This window comes from Montipora capricornis, chromosome 12 (genome assembly GCF_036669925.1).
Source record: "Montipora capricornis isolate CH-2021 chromosome 12, ASM3666992v2, whole genome shotgun sequence".
NCBI lineage: Eukaryota > Metazoa > Cnidaria > Anthozoa > Scleractinia > Acroporidae > Montipora > Montipora capricornis.
This window is the reverse complement of record NC_090894.1, coordinates 37,944,938-37,949,937: the sequence shown is the minus strand read 5'-3', so window position 1 is coordinate 37,949,937 and position 5,000 is coordinate 37,944,938. Positions and strand designations below refer to the sequence as shown.

The following is a 5,000-nucleotide window of genomic DNA, read 5'->3' as shown; positions in this document are numbered from 1 at the left end:
TTCAGAGAAACATAGAATTGGTTCAACAATTCACCAACGTCATAAAATTATGACAAATGTCTATTATTTGCCGCAGACTGTAAAACTAGTGTCGTCACACAGCGCGTGACGACACTATATTAAGAATGGCTGCGTAGGAGACTACTGTAAAACTAAGTAAATGTAAGAAACAAATCTTGATTCATTATCTGGCTTATTTAAGGTTTACATTGCATTCCAAAAACAAAGAAAACGAATCAGAAATCTACCTAGATAATACATGCAAAAATACACACACAGTTGCTAAACAAATTAATCTTGCCTAGTTTGTTTGTCGCTACTTTTTCTGAAGTTTTGGCAGCGTTTGTGTAGTCTGTTTGAATAAATTTGTTTGTACTATTTATTAACTGTTGAACTAGTGGAATGCAGTGTTTATTTTAATGCATTTCGGTGTTAGTCAGAGGAATCTTGAGCGTTAGAGTCTCTGTTAGTTGCGTTGGTTATCTTGGCAGCTTGCGCGTGCCGCCTCTGCTGTTACAATGTACTTACCTCAGCCTTGAAAATTCGCTGCACTCTTCAAAACTTCGAAACTTCGAAATTTCGAAAGTGTCAAGACAATAGCGATTTCGAAAATTCGTCGAAAGTTCGGCGATATTTCGTTTCGTTCCAAAAATCGCTGGTTTTCGTCGAAAAGTGGCGAAATGTCTCGAAATTCGTCGAAATTCGCTCTCATTACTTTTGCACAGTACTGTAGGTAGTCATTGCTTTAATTCTTCACAGTTTAATAAAAGACAAATCCAGATCAGCCTGTTTCAGTGTTTGATTTTGGCTGCATTCAATATCAAAATCAACAAAATATTTGTTGGTTCAATAGCCCATGAAGTAATAAAACATGAATAAGATAACACAAAATATATTGCTTTGCACCTTGGAAAATATATTGGAAAAAATATATATATTTGGAGTCCAACATCTGAAAAGTGGCACTTTGATTGCAAATCTTGTGGTGGCAACTTTAGAAGATATATGACTTTTCCAGTGCTGGAAAGGAATATTTTTCTTACACTGCATGTACTGCAACAAAACACTACTTTATAGAACACTACTTTTCCAACAACCAGTACTTAACCATCACTTTTCAAGCTTGTCCATAATTTGTCCCATTGCTGGAAGAGCATCCAGTGCAAAGAAGCCTTGGCTGACTGGACACTCCAACCTTTCTACATCAGAACTCTTTAAGCTTTCTAATGCTCCTAAGTTAATCTCATCTTTACAAACTGCGTGTTGGCTTCTATGGCTATTATAAGCCTCTGGAAAGCAAAGCAAATATGTAAATCCATCAACAAGTTGAAGGATTAAGCTAACTCTCGCTGATTCCCCTCTTTTTCTTTTCCTATTCTTGGCTTTGCGGGCATTCTCTTTCTTCGTTCTGCTCGTATGGCTGGCCTTTTTTTTTTATGTAATTTGGGCAAAGGACTTGTACGTTGTACTGAGGTATACACCTAGTTTAGATTTGGCATTTGTTATAGTGCCAAGGAGTGATAACAAATTGCTAATCAGAGTCTCATAATATTGTCTCTGCTCCTTTGCCCAGATGTTGCAGTTGCCATTTTTTCCCTCAAAAGTTCTTCTTCTATGCATGGTAACTCTTTGACTCCACGCTCACAGTTTGCTATTTCAGAAGGCTTGACACGTGACAGGGGACTCAAATATTTCCCGAAGCAGGCATTGTTGTCATCTGACAAAATGTAAGTGAGCTTCCTTTCAACTTTCTTTGTCTTTATCTTCATTTCCCATCGCTTGCTGTGCTCCTTGAATAAATATGTCTCAAATGCTGACTCACTCATAAGAGGTCTTGCTGCCTCAAACATATCTGGCAAAATCTGATTGAAGTACCTAGTGCGAGGATGTTGTGGGTTTTCATACCAAAACTTTGATTTTTGATATGGTATTTGGTCTTTGCTGGCTGTCTTTGAAGAACATGGCAGGACTATAAGAACAGAAGGTAAACTGCATAAGATTAAGAAATAAGTATTTCTATGCATTGTAATATAATTTCAAACACTACACAGCTTTATATAGAAAAATGAGTTCTAGAACGTCTTATATCAAATTTGTAAGACAGCATTTTTTGCAAGGTACAGCAGCCCTATATTGACTACCATATTAATAGTATATAGCAATTCTATTAAAAACAGAAAACATTAATATCTGTAATGAAAATATTCCAACAGTGTATCAAAAGCTTATTTTGATAACAGTAATAGAATACCTGTTTGAATTAATGACTTTTTTCTTGTGTTAGTATTATAAACCTTCTTCTGAATTTTTTCTTCTCTCCTCGTGGTCTTGAGTTCCTCGATTTTAAGTAAGATTTTCTTTATATGTCCCTTCTTTGAAATTCCTATTTCTTCCAAGTCATTTGCAGTCATTTCAACTAAAACATCTAGCCTGTCGTATCCTTCATCTAAAAATTGTTTTTAGAACTCTGATAACCCAGAATCCTTGAGCCATTCGTCACAGGAGACGGGTAATCCGCCATGTTTGAAGGTAGGATCGAAGAGGGCCTGGAAACTAAAATGCGGTATTTTGTTTATTGTACTGCTGGCCCATAAAACATAGAGTCATTAGGCAAGGAAAACATGGATGGCATGTATAAACATTAAAAATGAAACCAGCGATGCTTCAATCTGAAACAAGCCTAAAGAATTCGATTTCACTTCCTTCTGGTGACACAATAAGCGATTCAAATGCCTGTACTAAAGTGAGGAAACAAGAGCTTCGAAATGCCAGCAAAACGCATACCTCTCTGGATCAAACAAGCATAGATATGAGAACTTCGTTGCAGCAATGTGAACTCCAGGGCTTGGCCTTTTTGTTGAACTATCAATGAGAAGAAGCAAAGAGGCTTGGGCACAGGAAAAAGCAACAAAAATTAAAAGGTATACTTGAAATTCACAGTCATCTTCTACTAAAACCAAATTTTGGAAACGCAGACCACATTGGATATATTGACTTTGACATCGCATACGAGTTGTATTGTGGTCACCAAGAACATTTCGTGGAAAACAAAGACTTCAGGGACATCCTCCTCCATCCAGACTATGGATTGTGTATGCACATCGTTAACTTTCTTGAGTTGAATAAGTGGTAAATAATTGTAAGGACACAGACGCTCGACTTGCCAACTTTTATTGTTGAACTAAACACCATGATTACAAAAGAAAGGGATGCTTCCTCTCTGGCTAACATCACTCGTCTTGACTTAGATAAAAACAGTTTACAGTGTATATTGAACTCAATGGACTCTGAATGGGATAGGAAATGTGCTAAAGTAATATTTGCTGCAAATCAATCAAGGATGGAAATGGAAGAGCTAGGCTTCCATCCTGAAACTCTTATCGAAAGCGTATAGCAGGTAAAAACTATCATTGAGGAAACCGTAAGAACTAAGATTGCTGCACATGATTGCATTATGTTACCCTTGTGTACAAGAAAAGAAAATCTGAAAGCTCAAATACATGAGTGTACATTGATCATTGATAGGAAAGTTGGGATTTGGCAAGATTATGGTATAAATGAAGTCAGCGATAAACTAAATATTGTAAAGGAGCAACTTGATGACAATGCAAGGTACATTTCATGTCTCGAAAACCCAGATAAAGCTGACAAGTATGTCAAGCAGAAAGTTCAACAGAGACTAAAACGGACGGCAGAAAATGTAGCAGAATTTCACAGGTTTCACAGGTTGGATTCATCCGATGAAGAATTCATAACTAAAGCCAAAAATAGACCAGTCAAGAAAAGAGATTTGCTGTCAATTGCCAATTATAGGCTACTCCAGAAAGGAAAGAAGATGATCAAATCTGCCACAACCCCGTGGAACAGATCTCGTCCAAGAAATAGCAGAAGCCGTCAGGCAAACTTACATATTGGTAACGGGCTATTCTGTACAAAGAAACCACCAAAAGCAGAAGATTGTGATAATGAGAACACACACCACCAGCGAAGCCACTGCAAGAATGTCCAGCAATTCTTGTCCTCTGACGATTCTAACCAGAAGTTCAGTTTTATCAAATCGATGGATGACAAAGCCTACATCAGACGAGGGACATCTGGTATTTTCTAGTATTCACTCTTTTTGTATATATAACTATTTCAATGAGGATGTTTTGGCAACTGGCAATTTATAGCTGTAGCCTCCTTTCAAGAAGCAGTGCAGTCACACCTACATACTCAATAGGGTGGCAAGTGGTGGTGAGTCTTTTAGTTTTTATATTTTGGCTGTAAGTGGAAACTGCTTTTTCCTGGGGAGTTTTAAAATGTACTGAGACGGATTACCAATTCCCTTTTTCCATTTGCCAAAGAAGTCCACCTTTCCCCCGAGATACTTCTATAAAGATCATGCAGACTTCTTTAATAAACAGCAACACTCCCAGCATTGAATTAAAAGTAGCCACTTTTAATAAGAAAGCTTCTTTGGTTGTTTACTGGTCATTGCTTGCAATGTTCTCAACAGAGAGCCTGGAAAAGACTAGAAATATGAAGATACTGACAGAAGGTGCAAGGTAGTTGCCCAAGTATGACTGGCCAGAAAAAGCAGTCTATCAGACGCCCGCAGCACATAGAAAAATGGAAAAAAAGGGTATCACCATGGACGATGGCTCAGAAAAGCTGATTACTGTCAATGACGTTCACATTGTTGTTGTGCGCCCCAAAGCATATGTACCATTGTCAGGAACCATCTGGGCCAATGAAACTCACAGGCTAAGATGTTTATACCCAGATGTGTATGAAGTAAAACCAGAAGACCAGTTTGTCAAGTATTCTCCTGCAATTCGCCAATTTTGCGCCACAGTGATTGGAGATGTGCACTTACTGAACGACATGACTATGGAAGAAGGTATCAAGAACATGAAAGAGTCAGGGCCATGTCCTCATAAAGAGTATGAGCTAAAGCGTTTGCGTCACTTTCTGCACCGAGTTGACGTTTGCTATGATGCAATTGATGCAATGAAGGA

At 37.9% G+C, this 5,000-nt stretch overlaps 1 pseudogene; it reads left to right on the top strand.

Annotated features, from left to right (window-relative positions):
• The first annotated feature begins 2,647 nt into the window (after positions 1-2,647).
• The window catches only part of LOC138025784 (uncharacterized), a 3,874-nt pseudogene continuing 1,521 nt past the window's right edge, over positions 2,648-5,000 (top strand).